Source organism: Melanerpes formicivorus, unplaced genomic scaffold (genome assembly GCF_026170545.1).
Source record: "Melanerpes formicivorus ecotype bairdi unplaced genomic scaffold, bMelFor1.0.p_v2 SCAF_49, whole genome shotgun sequence".
NCBI lineage: Eukaryota > Metazoa > Chordata > Aves > Piciformes > Picidae > Melanerpes > Melanerpes formicivorus.
In genome coordinates, this window is record NW_027142401.1 from 540,943 (window position 1) to 554,660 (window position 13,718).

Consider the following 13,718-nt stretch of genomic DNA (forward strand, 5'->3'; position numbering starts at 1 on the left):
GCTTTCAGCTGTAAAATTACTAATTCCAGTAATATGGTACATTAAACATGCCATTTGAGATATATGCCAACTTAAACTACCACATATGGCATATCAATCTAATTATCACAGTTTGTGTTTTCATATGCAGAGCTGTTCTAGTTTTTAAACAATGTGCCAAAATGCACTGTTTTATCTGAAAACAGAAAGTGCTGTCTTTTATACCAGTAGGTCAATACGGGATTTTTAATATGCACTGCACCAGGTAATGATAAGAGATGGGGGGATGGAGAAAAAAAGATTGAAATGGTTAGATTCAGATTGGATGTTAGGAAGAAGTTCTTCCCCATGAGGGTGGTGAGAGACTGGGACAGATTGCCCAGGTAGGTGATAGAAGCCTCATCCCTGGAGGTTTTGAAGGCCAGGCTGGATGTGGCTGTGAGCAACCTGCTCTAGCATGATGTGTCCCTGCCCACGGCAGGGGGGTTGGGACTGGATGATCCTTGAGGTCCCTTCCAACCCTAACAATTCTGTGATTCTATGCACCACATATCTAGAAATAAAACAAAACATTACATTAGAGCAAGTCTCTGCTTTAGCAATGCTTTCAAGTCTTCTTATTAGCAAACATGCCCTGCTGCCAAATGAATTCTAACAGCAAGTTTTTCCAAAGGTAGGGTTTTCCACTTTCATTTCTCCCTGCAATTCTATCTATTGGCGGCTTAAGCCTTAACTGACAACAGGCAAATGAAACAATCATTAGTCATTCTCCCAGCTTTGCATGTGATTAAAAAAAAAAACACAACAAACCACCAGCAGCAACAAAAAATTACTGTGAAACAGCACACGTGCAGACATCAGTTGTTGTGAAGACAGACCTCGCTTGTATTCCTTCACGTGCAACTTGACCTCACTCAGAATGATGGCGCTTGCAGAATCATACGTTCTAATTGCAGTTCAGCACAAACCACCTCGTGAAATACTTGATTTCAGATTTCCCAGCTGGTGCTTGCTATCAGTTCAGCTGTTCAGAGGGATTTGGGGGGTTGGTTTTTTTGTGCCTTTTTTTTTCCCCCTCCTCTTTTTTTTCTTTCCCTTAACGTTTCTTTGCGTAAATAAGCAAAGAGCTCACACATAATTACCAGGGAAAAAAACTACATAAACTTAGTCTCTCCTTTTGCACCTCAAACAGGACCAAGTATCTTTATACAATACAATCAGAATGTGCAGAGGAAACAGTTAACACCTTCACAGCTAAACAATTATCTAGCAGTTGTTCCAAGTACTTGTGGTTCTTGCTCGGAGTACAAAATACAAAGCAAAAGACACACCACTTGGTCACCAGCTTCGTTTTCCACTGTTTCCCTCAGCTCTTGCAAATGGTAGGTGGTGGTTTTGTTAATTTATTTCTACAGAAGGCAGATAATATCATGGTATAATTGAACATAATTTTCTTCTTCTAAAACTATGCATTAAGTGAGAAACACAAACAGAGAAGAGGTTAAGCACCATTTTTTTTTCCCCCCACCTTGTTTTTAAGTGAGCATCAAACCCCTGAATCTGCAATCACCTTTACAGGAGGTTTCTGTTAAGATCAAGATTAAACACACCAAAAAATGAAGTGGGAGATAATTTGAAAGGTATTAGAATTTGAACTGTAAAGCAATAGATTCTTACTATTTCATTATAGCACATCAGAACCTTAATGGGAAGGTCGTGAGTTCAAGCCTGCAGTGGGCAGTTGTGTCCTCCCTACTCTAGTCATGAGGTCTGTGGTGACAGGTTGGACTTGATGATCTTTGAGGTCTCTTCCAACCTCAGGAATACTGAATTACTGAATTATCAATAACCTGATTAGGGCAAGGGTGGTTTTCAGGAATAAAGCCTTGTGAAAACAACTGGACTATCCAGAACACAGGAAAATCCAAAGCATTCCAACCTTTTTTCCTTACTGAAAAATGACGTGGTGTATTCCACACATTTCAACAGTCTCCTCCTGATAAAGGCTTCAACAATGGTATATCCCACACATTTCAACAGTCTCCTCCTGATAAAGGCTTCAGCAATGGTATATCCCACACATTTCAACAGTCTCCTCCTGATAAAGGCTTTAACAATCCTGCTTAATGATTATTATTCAATCATAATAAAAAATAATGTTAAAAACAAGGACAATTTGACTTAAAAAAGTAATAATTAAGTCAAAAGGTCAAAATTCCCTTAAGATTTAATTTTAGGAGAAAATGTTTAACTGTGCCTTAAAATTACAGCTTGTTTAGCCTGCAGAAGAGGAGGCTCAGGGGAGACCTTATTGCTGTCTACAACTGGGGCGCTTGGTGACAAGGTTTAGTTGCTTAGGTGGGTTGGATTGGTTGATGGGTTGGACACGATGATCTTGAAGGTCCCATCCAACCTGGTTTATTCTATTTCTATTCTATTACCTGAAAGGAGGTTGTAGCCAGGTGGGGGTTGGTCTCTTCTCCCAGGCAACCAGCACTAAAACAAGAGGACACAGTCTCAAGCTCTGCCAGGGGAGGTTTAGGCTTGAGGTGAGGAGAAAGTTCGTCACAAAGAGAGTTGTTGGCCACTGGAATGTGCTGCCCAGGGAGGTGGTGGAATCACTGTCCCTGGAGGTGTTCAAAATAGGATTGGATGTGGCACTTGGTGCCATGGTTTAGTAGTCATGAAGTGCTGGGTGGCAGGTTGGACTTGATGATCTCTGATGTCTTTTCCAACCTTATGGATTCTATGACAGATTAGAACTTCGATGACAGAATTCTTCCTACTGATTGCTTAGGTCAATTTTGATAATTCAGTCAGTTCCACACTTCATGAATTATGATTTCCACATTTCAAAACTAAAAAAAAAAGTATGTTGGAATGAAAGAAAAAAAACCCACCATGCTTCTAACAAGCAATTATTTGTAAAGAGGAACAGATTCTAGAAAATGTTGAGTTCAAAGAGGATTTGTAACTGAATCTGTGTGCCAGAAAGCCTGGCATACATTAGCAAAAAAAGGCAACATTTTCCTGCATGGAATTACTGAACAGATTTACAAATATATCAAACAGCCAGTCTAGGCAGAAAGACACAGAATTATTCATGTAATATCAGAAAATGCAGCCACATTTTCAGGCAAAGCCAAAGAAAAAGCCAAGTGCAAAACGTTCTTCACTACGCACACCAATAATTTGTCATGCTTTTGGCATTAGTAAAGGGTTAAGAATTGCATTAACAATGGAAAGCAACTTTTAAAGCTAAGTAATTTTGCTTGCAAGGTGACCATGAACTGAAAGAAAAGTCTATAAAACTCATCCCAAAAAGGGAAGAAAGTGTATCCTGGGAGGCATCTGGGGTTGCTTAGCCTGGAGGAGACTCAGAGGAGACCTTATTGCTCTCTACAACTACCTGGAGGGAGGTTGTAGCCAGGTGGGGGTTGGTCTCTTCTCCCAGGCAAGCAGCACCAGAACAAGAGGACACAGTCTCAAGTTGCACCAGGGGAGGTTTAGACTGGAGGTGAGGAAGGAGTTCTTCACAGAAAGAGAGACTGGCCATTGGAATGTGCTGCCCAGGGAGGTGGTGGAGTCACCATCACTGGAGGTGTTTAGGAAGAGATTGGATGAGGCACTTGGTGCCGTGGTTTAGTTGATTAGATGGTGCTGGGTGATAGGTTGGACTTGACGATCTCTTAGATATTTTCCAACTGGGTTAATTCTATTCGATTCTATTCTAAAAGATGAGGGAGGTGATTCTGACTCTCTGCTCTGCTCTCACAAGAACCTACCTAAGTACTGCACCCAGTTCTGGTGCCCCCAGCGTAAGAGGGCTATGGAGCTACTGGAGCAAGTCCTTAGGAGGGCTGGAGAACCTCCCCTATGAGGACAGGCTGAGAGAGCTGGGGCTGTTCAGACTTGAGAAAAGGCTACTGGTAGACCTTAGAACATCCTTCCAGTACTTGAAAGGGGCCTCCAAGAAAGCAAGGAAAGGACTTATTCCAGGGGCTTGCAGTGACAGGATGAGAGGGAATGGATTGGAACTTGAAAAGAGTAGATTTTGATTAGATATTAGGAAGAAATTCTTTACAGTGAGGTGATAAGAGACTGGAACAGGTTGCCCAAGAGTGTCTTGGATACCCCCTCCCTGGAAGCATTCAAGGCCAGGTTGGATGAGGCCTTGAGCAACCTGGGCTAGTGGAAAGTGTCCCTGCCCATGGCAGGGGGATTGGAACTAGATGATCTTCGTGATCCCTTTCAACCTAAACCATTCTATGACTCTATGTATATTGGGCAGGTTCATTCTGCTAACCTGTATTCTATAGCTTTTTTAGATATACAGCTGCTTATAACTGAAAAACTCATCCTCAAAGCACACACATTATTCCTGTACCCATCATTTACTTGGCTACATTAAAATTGAATGTGGGAAGAAAGATATATCCAAACACTGACTCAAACAGCTCTATCCAGCTGAGAGAAGTTCAATTACAATTGTTTGCAAGGCTAGAACATCATGAGAACACATCCCTCCTCAGAGGAAAAGGCAGCAGTAAATGCTAACTGCCACAGAGAAGCATCACAAAAAGCAAATAAATTCAAAATATTCCTTTACTAGGAAAAAAAAAAGAAAACCTTTGGAATGAAGTCTTTCACTTAAAGAATTGCACTGGGAAACTATACAGATTTTTATGTTTAATATACACTACTATTCATCTATTCTTATATGAACAAAAACCAGTATGGGATTGGATGCATATTCCACCTTGCATAAATTCAGTACTTCCTCAGCTTAATATTCTTTGTATACAGAAACTGCTGATGATTTTACTGCCTTTGTAGGAATATTTCCACTCACTTTCCTGGGAAGCAATGACAAACAGGAAAGAAATTAGCATGTCTTAGCTCTTACACTTAATAGACAAGGAAAAGAATGTGTAGTCCTTTCTGCTGAAAGCAATTGGGTATCAGCAGTATCAGCAGTGGGAAGATAGAAAAACTGTATCTCATTGCACTAATCTACTAGAATTAGAAGGAGTTTGGACAACTTTAAGAAAACATACAATGGGTTGGGTTAGAAGGCACCTCCAAAGGTCCCTGCAGCAAGCAGGGACAACCTCCACTAGAACAAGTTGCTCAGAGCCTTGCCAAGCCTGATCTTGAATATCTCCAGGGATGGAGCCCCAACTACCTCCCTGGGCAACTTGCTCTAGTGTTCCATCACCCTCATGGTACAGAACTTGTTCCTAATATCCAATCTAAATCTCCTCTAATTTCAAAGCATTGTCCCTCTCCTATCTCTAATAGGCCTTTGCAAACAGTCCCTCTGATGCCTCCTTGTAAGCCCCCTTCAGGTACCAGAAGATCATTATTAGCTCTCAGAATCACAGAATCACCAAGGCTGGAAGAGACCTCAAAGATCATCAAGTCCAACCTGTCACCACAGACCCCCATGACTAAACCATGGCACCAAGTGCCACGTCCAATCCCCACTCTCTCCCTTGGAGCCTTCTCTTCAACAACCCCAGCTGCCTCAGACTGTACTGGTAGGGGAGAAATTCCCAACTTCAGTGGAATATTTGATCTTAATAAACACAGAATATGGGGGGGGGGGGGGTGGAATAAATCATGAGGTCTTGATTATTTCCCAAAATCTTTACTCCACCTAAAAATGGTAAATTTTATTTCCCTCAAAAATCTGAATTTGGACAAAGTGAGTGTTACATTTTACTGGCAGACTTTCTATTCTGAACCTCAGATATGGAAGTAAAAAAAAAACAAAAGATGCATGCTAAACTGCTTATGAAACAAGCTACACATTTTTCAGCACTTAGAACATGCTGTACTACTACTCTTGAGCTTCAGAGTTTAAAGGTTCCTAGAGTGAAAAGTTGGAACTCTAAAAAAAAATAACTTCAAGATTAAAAATTAAATACTTGTTGAGGATGATTCACTGGTTCTTCTCCAAATAAGCAGCACACATGTAGCAGTTACCAGATTAAGTAGATCTTTCTAATGATCTTCAGCATTTCTAAGTCAGCCTGTCCAGCAAGATTCCTCAATTACAGGCAACCAGCACTAGAACAAGAGGACACAGTCTCAAGCTGCACCAGGGGAGGTTTAGGCTGGAGGTTAGGAAGAAGTTCTTCACAGAAAGAGAGATTGGCCATTGGAATGTGCTGCCCAGGGAGATGGTGGAGTCACCATCACTGGAGGTGTTTAGGAAGAGACTGGATGGGGCACTTAGTACCATGGTTTAGTTGATTTTAGTTGAGGGGTTTGGAACACAAGCCCTATGAGGAGAGGCTGAGGGAGCTGGGGCTGCTTAGCCTGGAGAAGAGGAGGCTCAGGGGTGACCTTATCACTCTCTACAACTACCTGAAGGGAGGTTGTAGACAGGCTGATGATGGTCTCTTCTCCCAGGCAGCCAGTACCAGAACAAGAGGACACAGTCTCAGGCTGCGCCAGGGGAGGTTCAGGTTGGATGTTAGGAAGAAGTTCTATACAGAAAGAGTGATTGCCCATTGGAATGGGTTGCCCGGGGAGGTGGTGGAGTCGCCGTCATTGGAGGTGTTCAGAAGGAGACTTGATGGGGTGCTTGGTGCCATGGGTTAGCTGTTTGGGTGGGTTGGATTGGTTGATGGGTTGGACACGATGATCTTGAAGGTCTCTTCCAACCTGATTTGGTTTATTCTAATTATTCTAATTATTCTAATTATTAGATGGTGTTGGATGATAAGTTGGACTCGATCTCAAAGGTCTTTTCCAAGCTGGTTAATTCTATCCTATACTCCATAGGGGATATCCCACACCTTGAAAAAGATGACATGGCTAAGTTGTGAGGCTTTTTTACCCAGAATAAACATCAATACACAAATCCAATATGAAAACCATTCTTTACTTTTGAGCAAGAGAAAAGAAATTAAGGAAGTAACAATCCCCTTAGAATCCAGCATGTGAATGCTATATGAAAACTACTGCATTCTGAAGAGATGAACACAATGGAACCTGCTTAAAGTAGAGTAAAACATTCTCTCTCTCTCTCCATACTGATTGATTTTTGAAGTCTACTCAAATGTCCTAATGTATCTCACTATTGCCTTTATGTACTGACTTACCTACATGGATTCTAGAATATCTATGATTCTGAGTCCACACATCTCTTTATAAGCTGGGATCACATCACAAAATACACCACCATTATCCCTTGGCTTGCCAATGAACTGCATTACAATTCACTAGGTAAGTGCTAATATTACTTTTCCCCTCTAAATTAGCATTGCAACACTACCCCTCTTTCTAGACCTCCCGAAGCAGGTCATACTATAAACATGAACTCTGTATTAGGTCCTGAAATAATTTCAGGTTTAAGCACACTTGACTTGAATATCAGATAACCATCAACTTACCTGCACAGAACACTAAGGGCTGGAAGGAACCACTGCAGATTACCCAGTCTAACTGCCCTGCTAGAGCAGGACTGCCTAGAGTAAATGACACAGGAACACATCCAAGCAGGTTTTGTTTGCCTTCAGACATGGAGATTCCACAACCTCTCTGGGCAGCCCATTCCAGTGCTCTGCCACCCTCAAAGCTAAAACTTCTTTCCTTATGCTAAGTGGGACCTCCTGTGTCCATCACCACCTGTTCTGCCAGTGGACATCACTGAGGAGAGTCTGGCTCCATCCTTCTGACACTCACCCTTTAGTCTGAGCATTAATGAGACCCATCCCTCAGTCTCCTTTTCCTCAGACTAGACAGCCCCAGCTCTCTCAGCTTTTCCTTGTAAGGCAGACATCCCCTAATCATCATAGAGGCTCCCTGATGGACTCTCTCCAGTAGTTCCTTGTCCGTCTTAAATAGGCAGCCCAAAACTCAACACAGTATTCCAGACGAGGCTTCACTAGGGCAGAGACCTGCTGGCCACATTCTTCTTATGCATCCCAGAATTCCTGTGACCTTCTAAGCCACAAGAGCACATTGCTGGCTCACAGCCTTTAGGTCCTTTTTCCCAGAGTGGTCAGCCCCCAACCTGGACTGATACACAGGGCTGTTCTTCCCCACACACACTTCAACTCCATAGGTTTCTCTCCAGACAACTCTCCAGCCTGTCCAGGTCTTACTGAATGGCAGAACAGCCTCTTGATGCCAACCACTACTCCCAGTTTGTGGTCAGCAAACTAGCTGAGAGTACACTCTATTCCTTCATCCAGGCCATTGATAATGTTAAACAAGACTGGATGCAGTACCGATCCCTGAGGAACACTTCTAGACACAGACATCCAACTAGACCCAACACAGGCATCCAACAAGACACTGCCCCACTGGGCACAACGCTCTGAGTTTTGTTCTTCAGCCAGTTCTCAGTCAATCTCACTATCCAGTCATCCTATCCCCAATACAGAAAACTCATCACAAGAATCAGTGCTAGTAACATACACTAATTTACACCAAAACCCATTCCCACGTTTAGTTTTACCTTCATAGAATCTTTGACAGGCAAAAACCATTCCAATCAATGCAGCTTTATGCTTACAGCCTCTGAGAACATTGCAATCACCTATTCTGATCTCTGATAAAACAACATTTCACAGGGAAATCCCTGCATTAGCTCAGGAGTCTACGTAACTATATGCAGATTTATTGTGGAAAAGGACATTAAATTCCAATTGCAGCTGAAATATTGCAACCCTTAATCATCATGGTGGCTGCCATCATTTCTGAAAGTTCACATGGGGAGAAACAAGGCACCCAAATCACACACTGAGCATTCTAGTACAAAAGCCAAGTATTTATAAAGATAAATAAATAAATAATGAAGAGAGGGGAAAAAAAATAAACAACCAATGATCTTCAGACAGCCAACACAAAGCTGCCAAAATTTGCAAGCAGAGACCACGCTGCAAAAGGAAACGTACAAAAAAAATAACATTGCACAAGGTGAAACCTACCAAGCTCCTGGGCTTGCCAACACTGAAAACACAGTGGAGAATGAATGTACTCCTACTTTCTTTTGGTCATTCTGAGCATATGCAATAAGAAAACAAAACTATTCAAGGGATTTATTTTAAAGTGATGACTAAATTATCTCTCCTTAGGTCTACAACCTCCAAATCAGAGTGTTCTCAACTCCCAGTCAGCATGTTCTAAGCCAATGAAGTATGAAGAATGGAACTGGAACTACTTCTGTACATCAAAACCCAGATTCTTTCAAAGAGTAAATACTATCAAATACGTGACCCATTGGAAAAAAAAAATAGAAGAAACAAGAAAGTGATTACTTGCTAATCAGCCAAATGCCATTTAAAACAGTGGAGACAAAAAAATAACGTGCATATAAATATAATGTTTATTTCAAACACTAACCCTGCTGCTACTACAATCCCCTCTGTGTCTCCAAGACCTTTAAAAGGTTTATAAAACATCTGCATGAACTGGGGAGGTTTTGTTTCTAAAAAGGTACAGGAAACATAAAGCAGGATAAATAGAGCTGCCCATTTCATGAACTTGCTCACCAAGAACACAGAATGCTAAAGCTCTGAGGCTAGCAGTTACACGAGGATTTCTCCATACGCTTGAAAACACTGCATTTTGACAACCTGATTTGAAGTCTGGCTACTTGGGGAATCATTTGTTTCCTTTTAAATATTAGACATTCAAGGAAAGAACTCATGAAATTGGGGTCAGATTGGCTAGAGAGCAGCTAGGCAGAAAGGGACCTGGGGGCACTGGTTGATAGTAGGTTGAACACGAGCCAGCAGTGTGCGCAGGTGGACAAGAAGTCCAATGGCATCCTGGCCTGTGTCATGAGTAGTGTGGCCAGCAGGAGCAGGGAATTCATTCTGCTCTGTGCTCAGTACTGGTTAGGCCACACCTTGAGTCCTGAGTCCAGTCCTGCGCCCCTCAGTTTAGGAAAGATGTTGAATTGCTGGAACATGTCCAGAGAAGGGCAACAAAGCTGGGGAGGGGTCTGGAGTACAGCCTTGTGAGGAGAGGCTGAGGGAGCTGGGGTTGCTTAGCCTGGAGAAGAGGAGGCTCAGGGGAGACCTTCTTGCTCTCTACAACTACGTGAAGGGAGGCTGTAGACAGGCAGATGTTGGTCTCTTCTCCCAGGCAACCTGTGCCAGAACAAAAGGGCACAGTCTCAAGCTGCACCAGGGGAAGTTTAGGCTGGATGTTAGGAAGAAGTTCTTCACAGAAAGAGTAATTGGCCATTGGAATGTGCTGCCCAGGGAGGTGGTGGAGTCACCATTGCTGGAAGTGTTTAGGAAAAGACTGGATGGGGTGCTTGGTGCCATGGTTGAGTTGATGAGATGGTGTTGGGTGATAGGTTGGACTTGATGATCTCCAAGGTCTTTTTGAACCTGGTTGATTCTATTTTAAATTCAAACTAAAGGAAGAGCTCCTAGACACACAAGGTAACGGAAATGCTACTAGATAACACAAGGTAACTTCATCTTCATGGAAGCTGTTTCTTGTCCAGTCCTAAGAGTGAGCCTGCTCATTGCACAAAACCATCCTAGGTTGGTTGGTTTTTTTCCCCCCTCCTATTTATTTGGGTTCATTAATCAGAAAACAAAAATAAATAAATAAAACTATTAATTTAATATGAATAATGACACTTACTAGAACAGCTAGTCACAGATACAGATCCATCCAGAACTAAACATAAAATTACAAAGTACATATTTTATTATTGTTAAAAGCAGTGCAAATACTAGATGAGCACTTGGCATCAGCAACTTAAACCAAAGGAAAAATAAATCATAAAAAACCTTCTCTCCCTGAAAAAATATTAAAGAAAATAATGATAAAAATCTCTAATCTTCTTTGTTGTGTTTTTTTTTTCCTGTGAGCATTTCACTCTGCTAGAAATTACGTGCTGCTTGAAGGAAGAGTAATGCCAACAAAAACTGGGAGGCTTAAGTTTGCTGCACTGCACAGTGAGACTCAGAAGTTAGGAAGCCATCTAATTGTGAGGAGGAATTCCTGGGGAAATCCAGCTTTCCACCTGAGATTGACCGAGTCGCCAAGTGTTCATCTAATACAGCAAGTAGAAGACAAACAGGGAATGAAGTGTGCACACACATGCAAGACAGAAAAACCAACCCCGTAACATTTGGCGTCTGACACATTTGATTGCAACAAATCATTCTGATAAAGCTTTGAGGCATCCAGAAGCAGCACTTCGTGGCAGATCTTCAGGAAGTTCTTCACAGAAAAGAGTAATTGGCCATTGGAATGTGCTGCCCCGGGTGGTGGTGGAGTCACCGTCCCCAGAGGTGTTCAAAAAAGCACTGGATGTGGCACTTGAAGCCATGGTTTAGTTGTCAGGAGGTGTCAGGTATTAGGTTGGACTTGATGATTTCTGAGGTCTTTTCCAACCTGGCTGATTCTATGGTTTAGTTGATTAGATGGTGTTGGGTGATATGTTGGACTTGGATGATCTCAAAGGTCTTTTCCAACCTGGTTAATTCTAATCTATTCTACGCAAATCAGCACAAAAAGAGCACCGGAAGAGCCTCTCTTGTTCCACAGAAGTTTTCCTCAAATCCAGGTCAATAAACTGCTAAAAGCCACTTATTTCCAATTTATTAATTTTTTTTAATTGTATTTTTTATCCCATCTGTGTGTTCCTCAAGACAACTGCTGGTAGCTGACAGACTACAATAAAACATAAATATTCTATTATTCCAGCTCAGTGTTGTTGCCAAAACAGTATCTGCTGCAGCACCTGAATTGCTGCTGCTGTTACTATATCCTATCTACACACTGGTGTGTCCTAACACCAGATTACAGACAGGGATAAAATGTAAACTACAGCTAGCTCAAGCTCCAACTTCTGGTATGGCCCAGCTGTTTTTCCCTCCCTCTCTCTTCGTAGTGGTGATATTTTTCTGCCCAACTCTTTGAGAATACACCCTGACACCATAAGCACAGCGGATGCTCAATGAAGCCAACTTGAATGGACACATGCCATTTCCTGCTTTTCCATGATCTCATATAAATATTTTCAATGACTTATGATATACCAAAGAAAGACTCCAGGCTTGTGTATTCAGATAAATACTTGTAATTCTTCCATGTACAGTTGGAAAATCAGAGTTTAGAACACACAGGAAGATGATAAATTGCTGCTGCCTCTGATTATCTGCTTCTCTACAGAGAAGTTTCTTCCCCATGTAGCCAATGAAGCATCTAAAAAGAACTGAAGTCACTACTTGCACATAAAGTTAAATGCACGTACATACAAATCTTCCAAGAGCTTTGGAGGTGTGCACTATGGTTCTTGAGTCAAGCAAACAGGTGCCACTCTACAAAGTGGGGGAAAAGAGTATGAATGTGTGAAGCTCTATATGTGGGAAATTACAAGAGAGTTAAATGGCACTGAGCAAGGCACAAAAAGTGCTTTTAAAATAGAAACAAGGGAACATGCAGAGAACCTCAGTATCTAATTTAATTAATGATTGAGAATGCAAAGGCTCCAACTGGTGAAACATTAGCAGCAGCCATGAATTTCACTGTAGTTCTGTATAACAAGTAATCTTACCTGAGTGATTCTCAAAAAAATGTCAACACATCGATTGTATTTTTCATCTGATCCTGTCAATGCTGAGATGACAGGCCCTGCAGGATGCAGTGAGAGATCAATGATGAAAAACAGATGTTTAATCTTTTCACAAGCAAAACCTACAAGACCAGGCAAATATGAAAATTTGTCTGAGATTCATGCTTCTTTATAGCCAACAAATGCTAAGGTTACGTTGTCATTTTCATATGTAAGCTGACACAGGTTGCTTTTCCTCACTGACGTGGGAGCCGATCCCCAGACCATTCATATCACCAGTGGAGAACTCGAAACCTTGTCCCTACTATACTATTGTTCCAAGTGTTATCTGGTCACAAAGCCAGTGTGTCTAGCCACTTCATACATTAACCCATGTTCTCTGGCCTTTCATACAACAGACTTAATTTTGTCCACCAAGAATGCAGAACGCTCAAACCTTACACAAGATTCATTGCAATCTAGACGTTGAGAAGAGCTCTGCACAATGGTAGCTCTCATCACTAGCTCAAAGCAAAGACTGATAAACTCATATTCAAAAAGTCACAAAGGCATGGTAGCATTGTGCAGTGGGGAGCTGACTTCCACAGATGCGTTTCTGCCTTAAACTGACATTTCAATCAGACCAGCTGAGTACTTACAAATGAGTTTTAATGCCTGGCTATCAACAAGAACAGCACATTTAATATTAAGTGAACTCTGAGCAGATTCAGCCCTAATTAATCATCAAAAATGTTAATAAGAAAACATGATAATACGAGGGGATGGGAATTTAGACAGTGGCCATTGTATGATATATTAAATGTCTATTGAATACAGGGGAAATGTAAATGAAGACTGTCCTGACAACTGTTTGTCTACTTTTAAATTAAAATATAAGCCATGTAGTTTCTCTTTATAATGCTTTGAATAGTCACAAGTTGGAATGCAGATATCCCTGAAATCAAAACAAAAATAGGATGGAAGAGAACTTGAAACGCTTTCTAGGCTAAACTCTGGTTTGATATTTCCTTTGCATGATGGAAAGACAGAATGGGCCTCAATACTAAGGTGAATGCAAGGAATCTGACAGTTTCCTAAAGACAGTAGTATACCTACATTCATTAATAGATTTGCACATGCACAGAAACACATTTATTCCAGCTGCCAAATAACAAATTCTAAGTGACATGTTTCCATG

The 13,718-nt window shown here is 41.5% G+C and overlaps 1 protein-coding gene across 5 annotated transcripts in view; it reads right to left on the minus strand.

The window, feature by feature from the left end:
* The window catches only part of NOVA1 (NOVA alternative splicing regulator 1), a 195,099-nt gene that overhangs the window by 171,414 nt on the left and 9,967 nt on the right, over positions 1–13,718 (minus strand). Inside the window, exon 2 of one of the 5 annotated variants that reach the window (XM_068160302.1) lies at positions 12,524–12,600. The exons of the other annotated variants lie outside the window; for them this stretch is intronic. The gene's annotated coding sequence lies outside the window, so the exon portion shown is untranslated. The remainder of the gene's footprint in view (positions 1–12,523; positions 12,601–13,718) is intronic. 5 annotated transcript variants of the gene reach the window in all.